Below are 12,514 nucleotides of genomic sequence, written 5' to 3'. Positions count from 1 at the left end.
GTATCTCCCGATGTATATTGACTTCTGATCGTAACGTATATATATATATATATATATATATATATATATATATATATATATAGAGAGAGAGAGAGAGAGAGAGAGAGAGAAGAGAGAGAAGAGAGAGAGAGAGAGAAAGAGAGAGAGAATGAGAGGCTTTCTGTCATCGTGGTGGTTTATTTTCCCTGGGTCATCCTGGCATAAGATGCTATAAATTCATGTAAGGAGTGGAGTGGAAGGGAGAGAGAGAGAGAGAGAGAGAGAGAGAGAGAGAGAGAGAGAGAGAGAGAGAGAGAGAGAGAGAGAGAGAGAGGGTATATGGGGAAGGGCAAACGCTCTTATGGTGATTGGAGGAGGAGGAGGAGGAGGAGGTAGGTGGGCGGGCTAAGAAGAAGGAAGGGGAGGAGGGTGGGTTGTGTAAGTGCATTTTGGTGGCACGTAAATAAACCCTGTCATATGTAATTGAGAACCACATCACCAGAGATCGTCAGCACATCGCTGAGCGAGGTCCTCGGTAGTCGAAGTAGACCTACTACAGTCTACACCGTATGCATCCGTCCCTAAGGATGTAAGGCCCATTACCCAAGAACCCATGACTCCCTCCTGCATCTTCAGGTACACTATGAGCCCCAGCCAGGCCCTCAGGGACCTAGGGACGTCGAGAAATATACAACAGCAGCAGTGTGGGAGAGGCCAAGGGCTCGTTGTTTGGGGGCGTGGAAGATGTGTGGAGGATCGTGACCCAGGCTTGGAGATCAGGAGGTTCCTCTGCATGGGTGGAGGTGAGGCGAAGACGACTCCTCGCATAAAGTGGTGTGCCACTGATAAAAGACGTGGAGGGACAAAGGCCTTGCCTTTTCCGTAATGAGGGACACCACTGGTGAAGGACTGGAGGGGTGATTAGATGGTACCGAATCACATACGTAGATTGACGATCGTCATTTGTTAACGACAGAAAGATTTTTTTTTTTTTTTTCGTAGTACAAGGATGGTGATCCTATGGTCTGTTGTAAGGTCCTGGGGTTCGTGGTAGGTGCTGGTGATCATGAGGTCTCCTGTGAGGTCTTGTGGTTCGTGGTAGGTGCTGGGGTTCGTGGTAGGTGCTGGTGATCATGAGGTCTCCTGTGTGGTGTGGGGTTCGTGGTAGGAGCTGGTGTGGTCTGCTGTGTGGCTGTCTGGTTCAGGTGCGTTTATGTATTTCTTTTTGAGTAGTGTTGGAGAAGTTTAGGGCTGATGTGAAGTTCAGTAAAAAGTTTGATTCGGTTTTGTCTTTTATTGTGCAGATATTTGTGAGGTCTGTTTGTTTCTTGGTCTGTTGTGTGGTCTAGTTTTCTGTCTGTTACATGGTCTGTTGCTTAGTCTGTTGTGTTTTCTGTTGGGTAATCTATAATGCATGTGGCCTGTTGTGCGTGGTGTGTTTGTGTGTGTGAGAGAGAGAGAGAGAGAGAGAGAGAGAGAGAGAGAGAGAGAGAGAGAGAGAGAGAGAGAGAGAGAGAGAATGCTCTGTGCTCCTCCGTGTGATTTTAAGGTACTATGTTCTTTACTTTTCTTGTTTCACCACCCTTGTGATGTGTTGCGTGGCCCTAATGGGTTATCCCTCGTGGTGTATGTATGTGTGGTCTGGTGCTTCTGTGAGGCCTGAAGCTGCTTCTGTCCTACTCTGTGGTCTGGCGTCGTGTGATCTGGAGTCTCCGTGATGTTTGGGTCTGTTTCTGGTCTTCTGTGTGGTCTAGTGTTTGCTGTGTTGCAGGTCTGGGTCTGTTTCTGGTCTTCCGTGTGGTCTAGTGTTTGCTGTGTTGCATGTTTGGGTCTGTTTCTGGTCTGCTTTGTTGTCTAGTGTTGCTGTGTTTCATGTCTGGGTCTGTTTCTGGTCTGCTATGTGGTCTAGTGTTTGCTGTGTTTCATGTCTGGGTCTGTTTCTGGTCTGCTATGTGGTCTAGTGTTACTGTGTTGCATGTGTGGGTCTTTTTTTGGTCTGCTTTGTCGTCTAGTGCAGCTGTGGTGCACGGTTTGATGTTGCTCTTTTGATCGTCACGATCAACTCCACTCCTCCTGACGGGACTTCGCGTCGTTGCAGCTTTTACTCCAGCCTCTCCCGACGTGACTTCCATCACCTGTTGCGACCCAGAGGTTGCATGGACGGCCCCTTCCCCCTTCGTCGCCTTCTACACCCTGGGTTACCATATCAAGAGACTATACTTGACGCAGGGGAGGAAGGGATCAGCTTTGAAGCCAGCCATCACGGACGAGTCTCAGATCTTCAACCCAGCACGATATTATTATTTTTTTTTGACGAAGGAGAAGTCCACTGGACCTGTGTAAAGGACTGTGGTAGTGTGTGGGGCGTTCTGTCAGTCGAATGACGTCTACTCGACCACTCACCTCGACCAGACTGTGGTTTATCAAGTTATCTAAGGCCTCAAGGTCCTCCCCATATGCTAGTAATTAAGAATCAAGTCCTTGTCCATTGGTTTTAGTGTAGGAGGTCGATACTCTCCTCATCCTAGAAGTCTGACATGTTTAGTAACTTCGAGGACCAGTTCGACAAGACCTTCGCGGACTACACGAAAGGTGATTCCCACCCTCCTCAGTCAGCATCGAAGTGAACTTCGAAGTGAACAGCATCGAAGTGAACTGAAACTATCTGCCCAGATACCACGATCTCATGTGACCTACAGACGCAGCTCATACCACCCCAAAAAAAGCTATCTCACACGACCCAGACACCAGCCCAGACCAAATCCCGAAAGAACAAAGCCTTCTGAGCAGTGAACTGGCTCGGTACTCGAATAGAATCCACCATAGTGTCTATCAGCTTCGTTGGGTAATAGACCAGAGATGCAAAGGGAATCTTCATCATGGATCTCACCATATCGTTGATATCTCAAGTGTCTCACGATGTACCGAATCAATCTACCTCACTGAGGTCGGTCTCGTCAGGCATCAAGCTTCTTTTGAGGAACACGTCGACGCTGTACGAGGGCAAGATGTGCAGTTGTCGTGATCTTGAGCGTATGACTTCAAGCTGCTCATGGCTTCAAGTGGAGAGTCAGTGTGTCTTCTTAGGACTATGTTCTAAGAAATCCAGTCGTTCTCTTCTGTCGTTCTGGCCAGTCACAAGGCTTCGGAGCCACACTTCGAGTTTTCTACTCCTTGATTTCGTGTCTCATGACATCCCTCACTTCTTCATTACTTTCTAAGTTGTCCGTGAATTTCTCGAGTTTCAGCGTCTTCCGCGTCATCAGCTGGGCCACAGCTCCTCTCATCTCGGAGATGGAGTAAGCAGCCTCGGGGGACCCACGCACACCAGCAGGAGCAATCGGTACTTCAGGTGGATGGATCAGCCACACACACACCTCACAAAATATTCGGGGGGTCCTCTGGCGCTATCAACTTAAGTGTGTGGCATGAGAGGGATCCTCCTCCTCCTCCTCCCTCGCTTTGGACAAAGTCAAACTCGAAGTGTCGAGCTAGAGAAGGAGGAGGAGCTACCTTCCAAGCCTTGCTATGTAAGAGGAAAATCATTTACGGCAGAGTGACTCTCTACATTTCCCTCCACGTGCCTGTCTTTGTCATCTTTTCAAGGGCACCCGCGCCACGCGAGCTCGCAGCTCCTTTGTGCAACTCTTGAACTGTCGGGCGAACTTTGTCGGGCGGCCCTCGTCAATATGGCCAGAGCTCTTCTCCAGAGGAACCCCTCCTCATGCACCTTGCATTAGGACCTGGCCAGCCCAGGGTGCGACCTGCTTCCTTCACTTTACTCTTAAATGCATCCTAAGAATAAATTCTTTACGAGGCCATCGAATGAACTAGGCAGTTTGAAAGTATCTGGAATGTTGCTTATAAGCTCCTACGCATATATCGTTGCCCAGGATCCCTCAGGGTATGAGTCTCCTTGAAATCTTGAACTTCAGGAGTGTACAAGATGTAGGTATACCAGGCAGTATACACGATTGCCTTCTACCGTGTGATCGCGACTGCAGCAACGAGTCCTGAGGCTTAAACCAGGGTTCTTAATACTCTAATAATGTATTTTCTAATTCAATAAAAGGGGGAAATTCTTGGCATGACTGGTGCCCGGATCACAGGGACGGAAATGGTGTTATAGGGCGAGTCTGCTGGTGTCAACAGCTGAACTGGGGTCGGCCAGAACAACAAGGCGTTCTTTTAAGGAAGCAGCTACTCCCTCACATGACCCCAACAGTCTTCTTAAGGCTTCAGGACAAAGGTGTTATGATTATCTATCTCAGGGAATATTGCTCAGTGATACAAGAATCTAACTTTTTCTCCATAAATATATATATATATATATATATATATATATATATATATATATATATATATATATATATATATACATATACATCATACAATTGCCACATCTTACTTGGATGCAAGTCTCAGATGTATACGTCCCACAAAACGAATCATAATCATACACCTTCGTGTATGCTATAGAGGATCACATCTCTTTATCTTTTGTAATCACGATTTCCAAGAAGTGAGGTGTAAGAAAAGCTCCAATTAGCTTCGAGGAGATCCAGGAGGCCACAGGGGCGGATCACGAAGGACGACCAGCTCTCAGGGGGGTCCTAGCCTAAAGAGTATACTCGACCTTGCTGTGGGGGACACCACCGATACGACCCCGTGGGATTAAAATCCAATTTGGATCGGATCCCTTCAGATCGTGGGGTTAGATAGGGTGGCAGGAGACAACACACAAGAGATGGACGCTCGCTAGTGGACGTGGTGTGGAGGTATAATTCTATTTAACTTGTATATTCCATACATGCTGCACTACATGTTTCCCGACCTCACTCCACCTCATCAGGTGCAAATACAATTCATAAAGTGTTTCAATCCCAACACCACAGACTCCCTCCTGTTCTTACACTGGCCTGATCGTTCGAGGGAAGGTGGTTAAGGTGGGGTTGTGTAGGAGAAGGTTGGCCTGGGGAACGAGATGTATGTTCAACAACAGGTCTTACTTCATCGTTTCTAGATAATTCTTTTATAGCGCTTTGGTTGATAATGGGATGTGTCTTAAAGTTACCCGGGGAGAGATTAAAGTTCTTAGTATTAGCAATTAAGACAGATGCAATGACGTTACTGGTAGTATAATCAGCAGAGGGGGTACAATGGAATTGGGTTGTTCAGTTCTACAAGGTATTGTTTTTCTTGTCAATGCTTGGCGATCGCATGTCTGCGGTCATCTCTGCGTACTGACTGACTGTGCCAATAGCATCTCTCAGTTACTGTTTGACCGGCCTGGCTAATGTGTATACATCCTTACATGCCCTGCATTTGACGGCTTCAACATACTCTTAACTAATACCTACGTGTATGTGAGTGGATGTGTTTCGTTCTTCGTCTGTTTCCCAGCGCTACCTTGTTAACTTGGGAAACGGCGATCAAGAGTGCCCACGCGCGCACATATATATATATATATATATATATATATATATATATATATATATATATATATATATATATATATACATATACATATATATATATATATATATATATATATACTGCTCGTCATTGCTTTCTAACATGGCAGTTAGAGGACATAAACTGCCAATAAGAACGATGACTGACCCTGAACAGCTCATGCATGCTCTCTAAACCGTGGTCATCCGTGTCACTGTATTCATGAAACCATTGGGTCAGGCAAGGTCAGATGGGGGGGGTCAAATTTTTTGGCAGGTCAGTCAGTCTGCTTGAGGATAGGTCAAGCTGGGTCACCGTATGTGTAAAGTTCAGGCAAGGTCAAACTCGGTCGTGGTGTAAAGTTCAGACCTTAAGTTCAGACAAGGTCAGACCCGGTCGGCCACCTGTCTATTAAGTAACGAAGGATAGATTAACCTAACTTTATGGCGGAAAAAGTTTGTGTCAAAAGTCATAAACGGGAGTAGTTCAGAAATGTGATTAAACCTGAAGTTCAAAGTTCACATCTCTCAGCCAGGTCAAAGCTAGATTCCACCCGTGTGTGTGTGGGTGGTACTATCTTGTGCACGATGGTACGAGATGTTGAACATAAAGATACGACACCTTGAACACGACGGTACGACCATTGAACACGACGGTACGACCCTTGAGCACGACGGTACAACCCTTGAGCATGACGGTACGACCCTTGAGCATGACGGTACGACCCTTGATCACGACGGTACGACCCTTGATCACGACGGTACGAGCCTTGAGCAAGATGTCCCTTCTTTCACACATGATGGCCTGACCTACGTGCGCACGATCCAAACAGGCTTTAGGGGTCAGTCAGGGTCAAAGGTCAAGCCATCAGACGGCAGGGGTCGTACCGCTGTGTGCTCAAGGGCCTCAGATTTAAATTTCCAATTCCAAGAAAGTATCAGACCTTGATACGTATGATAAAAGACTGGAAGTAGTTTTGGCGCAAAAGATTCCAGGAAAAACTTTGAAATTCATGCAAATGAAGCCGAATGAATATCCTCTCTTTATTCAAATTTTAAAACCGTGATAAAAGATGGTTTATATATATATATATATATATATATATATATATATATATATATATATATATATATATATATATATATATAGGCTTGATCATAGGCCCTTTTGTCTGCCGTATTTGAAGTGCTGGATATAACCAGACAACGAACTAGTTCGTTCATTGGCCAATGAGCAGCCAATCACGATGTTAACAAATGGACAAAGAGTACAACCGCTCGTTTCATCCTCAACAGCCAATGATCACTTTTCTTTACCTCTGAACCAGCCAATAGCCAAGAAGTCTTTCCTCGTGAAATAACCAATCACTTCGTTTGTATACTACTTCCCCGAACAGCCAATCACTTCTCTAGTTTACCTTCAAACAACCAATCACTCCATTTGAGTACAAATGCCTCTCCCTCTCTTACTCGTCTGAGCAGCCAATCATTCGTCTAGTTTACTTTTGATCAACCAATCAACCTTTGTATGTTTACAGATGACATCCAATTAAAGGGCTGGTCCTCTGCAGTGATTAACGTTAGGTAACCTATCATAGAACGCCTCCCAATTAGTGTAGTGGGTCTGGTCCCTATTAGGCAGCAGTAAGTCCCCCCCCATTACGTCAAGTCCCTACTACATGGCTTTACGTCCCAGCTATACAATGACAAGTCCCACGACGCATTAACAACCCATCCTATGTAGGAATAGATCCCCACTTCATAGCATAAACTTCCCACTACTTAATAGTCAAGTCCCCCACCGTGTAGCAGTAAGTCCCCACTACGTAACGATAAGTCCCCCCACTACGTAACAGTAACAGTCGTGGCTGTGTAACGGGCAACAGCTCTGGGCATGTTCCCAAACAAACAGTGAGGCAAGTTGCCAACTCTAATGGACAAAGTTCTGTTGGAGAACTCTCCCTTCCCTTGCCCTTTCCTTCTAGACTCCCCTTCCCACTAGCCACCTCCCTTCCCCCGTGGCCTTCCGGTGGTCACCATCCTCTTTCCCCCTTCCTTCCCCTGAGGGTGAAGGGAGTAACCTGAGCTTGGCTTAACCGTGGAAAGAGCTCCCTTTGTGCTTTCTTAAATCACCCCCTCGCCCTCTTCCTCTCTCTCTCTCTCTCTCTCTCTCTTCTCCCCTCCCTGAACACACAGAGAGAGAGAGAGAGAGAGAGAGAGAGAGAGAGAGAAATACAAGATCAGCCATATCAACTTTGGCTCTGCATTCCCGTACTTTTCTGTTATCTGAGAAGGTCAAAGGAAACCACTTGGGTCTCTACGTGTGTCTGTGCTGGCCCCTGATGCCAATGGGAGCGAGTTAGGGGTCCTATAATGATCATTATCATCATTAGCATAATTATCATTAACATTCTTATCATTGTTATAATCAACATGTTATAATCAGCATTGAGATTATTATTCTTATCATTACTAACATCATTATCATGGTTATCATTATCATTCTTATTCCAGTAAAGCAAGAGAAAGTGGATGCCAAAGTACCCATATAATTAAGGAGGAAGATGAGTGAAAATGATGTTATCTATGGCAGGTCCCTACCATGGTGTTTTCGCTCATGTTCACGCTCGTCTGTGATTGACATCCGTTGGTTTGTTTGTGAATAGGTCATTAGGTGTGGTGCGGCGTTGATACATCTGACAGACTGCCAATATATATCGTGTGTGTGTGTGTGGACTACTTGTCTGTACTGTATAGGGAGGGAGCTAACCATGTGAATGGCCCCCCCAGCTCTCGATATCTATCGCATGTTGTACATCTCTATGAACGTCTGTATGTTGGTCACATTCACAATCTCACCACTCGGTTCATTTCTTTCATCCACCAGTTTCATAATCTAAGCGTACGTCTTTATATCATTTTTAACAAGATTCTTGCCTAATGTCATGTGATGGCCCTCTCGTTGTCCTGTCCCCTACATCTTTCCAGACCAGTAGGGGGGAAGAACAGCTAAGTTGACTGTGCACCGACTGTCGTAACCAGGACTCGACCCTATGCGTCCGACGATGGGCGGGCCGTGAATGCGCCTCGGTCATGACGCCAACAGCTACACCACAACTATTGACGTCATCAAACTAGTTTAAAAACTTGAAGGTTGTAATAAGGGTCATCCCTTAAACTTGAAGGTTGTAATAAGGGTCATCCCTTAAACTTGAAGGTTGTAATAAGGGTCATCCTTTAAACATGTTTCTCCTGGGGTGGGGGAAATTAGGGCCTCTAACTTTTGCCTGTGAGGCATCTCTCGTAAAATCTTAAGTGTCCCCTCATGTCTTTATACAAGGAAAATATATATATATATATATATATATATATATATATATATATATATATATATATATATATATATATATATATATATACATTCTGTCAATCTCCATGCACTTCAACTTGCACCGTATGAATTACGAATAGCATGAATAACGAGCTAACAACATCGTCATACAAATTCTTAAGAAAATTCTACCACAATCCCATCCATTCCCTGCTACTTTACCACACCTCGTCTTACGCAAGGCTTTCACTACCTCCTCTCTTTTCACCAAACTATTCGCCAGACCTCTCCTCATTCCTAACATCTGACTCATTCAGCAGTCCTTCACCCCTGGGCTTCCAGGTTACTATTAACGTCATTCTGGAGAAAAAAAAAAAAAGGTCGAAGGATCTAAAAAATGATGAACGACAGAACCAGGAAAATAAGACTCCCACATCGTCCTCTTGAGCTCTTTTCATCACTTGTTTACTCTTAGTGATATTAACCGACTTCCATAAGGGATCTTAAGCCTTTAGGGGTGGCAGGCTCCGGGAATATGACGGAAATGTTAATATCTTTGCGAGGGTCCTGAACCATCCATTTAGATACATCCCAGCAGATATGAGCTACCATCTCTTTTAGATTAGGCGGTGCTAGAATCTGCGTTTTCTTTTTTCCAACCATTTTCTGTCGTCCGCTGAAGCATTTAGCAAACTGGATGTTGCCAGAAGTTCTTCCGAGATCTCAAGAGAACATAGAGCCAGCCCCCTACTCATTCCTGGAACCAAGGCCTGACTGCTCACTTACCCACCCTCACTCCTCCATTCACGCACAGATGAGGCATCTGGGTGGCGAAACTCATTAAGAAAAAGGCGTCCTGCGCAAGCCATTGTGGGCGACAGTGAAAAAAAAAAAGGACACCCACACGAAGAAGATTCATTTAGGGATACTTCTTACAACCTTCCCACACTGAACCCTCGACACACTTCTGGATCACTCATGTGTTAATATTGCCCCTCAACCTGAATATCAGTGTATCTCAGGCATGAAAATCGTAACCCATCCGTATGGCCGACTTGCTCTGGAGCTGTGAGGGTCCTACCGTGCGATACCCAAGGCAATATGAGACAAGATCCTTTCTACAAGTCTTCCCTCTGCCATTTGCCGAACCCACGACCTTCTCAGACCTGATGGGGAGTAGCAAAATATCCCTAACGGGGACGTCCTTACAGACCTGGAAGATGGGGCAGGTAGCTGGCGTGGGACTAGACAAGTGCTTCCTCTCTGGGGCAATACATTACACGGGTGGGAGTTCCAGGGGGGCGCGGCGGGGGCGCGCGAGATAGCGGCCGCGCAGGACACTACAGAGACCGGCAGCAGAGTACATAATATATGGGGGAGCCTGGAACCACAATGCCTTTTTGTCCTGGACGGTACAGAGACAATGGAACCTTGAGGGAAGAATACCTCTCACTTCCTTAATGATCTTGGCTCCCGGGCATCGTAAGACAACCTAGCCCAAGGCGTCAGTCTTAACATAGCTGACCAGCGAGGGAACACGGGCTATGTTTACCGTCACCTCATTAGCACGAACAATAACTTATAGTTTGAACCCGTGGATGCAAGACCTTCTCAACCCCTCCCTTTTTTTTTCCTTTTTTAAAGTAATTAAGCAAAACCTAAAAGAAAAGATAATTAGGTGAGATTAAAAAAAAAAAAAAAAGAGGAAAAAAAGGGTTTTAGTAAAATATTTGCCTTTTTTCTCAGAGGGTCGAAACTCCACAGAATTAACCACATAATATACGACCATGCTTACTGTATGGGGTTGCTGTCGTCAGTACGTCTGACATCTGTAAACAATAATGGCGTCTGGCATCTGTAAAGTCCTGGCGTCGCTCATGTGTAAACAATAATGTATAAACAAACTGGGTAAACAATTAGTTTCCCTGCTCTAACTTCAGCTTCCGTCCACAGTTTGTTGGGACATTTTGATGCAGTAATATGTGTATCAAAACACTGGTCATATACAATTCTGTGGGGGTTTGATGTCCACCGAGGCCTCTAACATTTCTAAAAAAAAAAAAAAGAAAAGTAAAAAACAAATGGTCTATTTTCAGAACCATTCGAAAATAAATGTGCAACACAGTAACACATGACTCGGAAGGTCGAAGTGACGGTGAATACCTATAAGGATTCTGAGCCCAACTGACAAGAAATAAGAGGTAAAAAATATCATTTGGTTCCCTGCTGCTACTGCTGCTGCTGCGCTATATTATGTCTCTGATGCCTGAGCTCAGGGGAAGGCAGAGTCCAAAGGTCAATAGAGCCAGGGGTCCGGAGGGACCGAATCTGCTAGTTCTGATGCATCATACAGCCCTCAGGAGTCACCCGAGTGCTATCAATATATCATGCATAAAAATATATAACTTCTATGATTTCATAAATGATTTTCTTTTTATGATATTGAAGACCATATTCAGCAGGATAGACGATAGTTTTGCGTAAAAGCCCTGTGAATAATAAGACTTCTAGTGCTTTAGGGAGTTATGTGGTCTGATTTTACTCTCCTATAGAGTTTCCCCGAGACCCACCATTACGGGAGGTCAAGGGAGGGGGTCACCTTACCCTGCTACGGAAATAATACATGGCTGTCTATCTTCCCACCTGTATACATCATGACAGTTGTTGGGCAAAAGATATGATAACTTAATGTTCTTTTTTAGGTGTTGTGGGCCGTGGGACGCTGGCCTTGCAGACCCACACAGAGACAAACATATAGAGACAGACATATTCCCCTTTATATCTTGTGGATAGACAGACAAATACACACCCGTGGAATGGCCTTACAGACACATACATACAGACAGACATATAAAGACGGTCAGACATCCTCTGTATATATTGTATACAGACAGACACACCATCGTAGGGGGATAACACAGACGTGTGTGCCTTTGCTGGTATACAGAGGCATCATCGCGGAGAGAAATACAGACAGTCATAGATGAAGACTTGGTAGACAGATATTTACACTTACACTTTCATCATGAGACAGCCTAGGAGACAGAGCCATATTGACAGGTACAGACGCAGAGTGTGGGGGTGAGGGAGATGCGTACAGAACAGACACACACAAATATACATACCCCATAAAAAATCTAAACCCAACCAACTCAAAACAAGGAATACATCCACAAACGCACATATATAAATACACATATTCACTTCTATGAACAGATGAAATTCGGGTGGAAAACAGTGTTATCCCAAAGAAAAAAGAATCAATCCCTTAATAAGAATTTGTGGAGAAAAACCACGTATCCTCCAGAATCAAAAGTCGACACAAGAGAAAGAAAAATCTGATCAGAAAATCCACTTACCCAAATTTTTCTGACTGGCGATTTTAATCAGAGGACAATCCCAATCCTTCCCTCTCTCTCGGTGGCCGTCCCAATCCTAATCTCGAGTCTCCCTAATCCTTAGGGGAAAAAAAAGGGAAAAAAAGATTACCTCCTAATCCTCCCATTGAATGTCATTAATACTATGAGAAAAAAACAAAGAAATAGATATTACTTTTCGTTTTTATCCACGAAGGAAATTCGTCCTAGAAAAAGAAAGAGGCTTAACCCACTTCCATGTTCGAAGGTCTAACGAGGAGTGGGTCTGGGGTGGGTCCACCCACCCCAGACCCACCCAACCCACCTGCACTACCACCCCATCTACCTACCCAACTTACAACCCCTCCTCTACCACACCCCCCCCAACATACCTA

The 12,514-nt window shown here is 44.9% G+C and overlaps 1 protein-coding gene across 1 annotated transcript in view; it reads right to left on the bottom strand.

Moving 5' to 3' along the window:
- LOC139765648 (probable cytochrome P450 301a1, mitochondrial) overlaps nt 1–12,514 on the bottom strand; it is an 84,384-nt gene that overhangs the window by 34,936 nt on the left and 36,934 nt on the right. Inside the window, exon 3 of the mRNA XM_071693344.1 lies at nt 12,123–12,220. The gene's annotated coding sequence lies outside the window, so the exon portion shown is untranslated. The remainder of the gene's footprint in view (nt 1–12,122; nt 12,221–12,514) is intronic.

This window comes from Panulirus ornatus, chromosome 55, assembly GCF_036320965.1.
Source record: "Panulirus ornatus isolate Po-2019 chromosome 55, ASM3632096v1, whole genome shotgun sequence".
NCBI lineage: Eukaryota > Metazoa > Arthropoda > Malacostraca > Decapoda > Palinuridae > Panulirus > Panulirus ornatus.
This window is presented reverse-complemented; position numbering and strand designations above follow the sequence as displayed.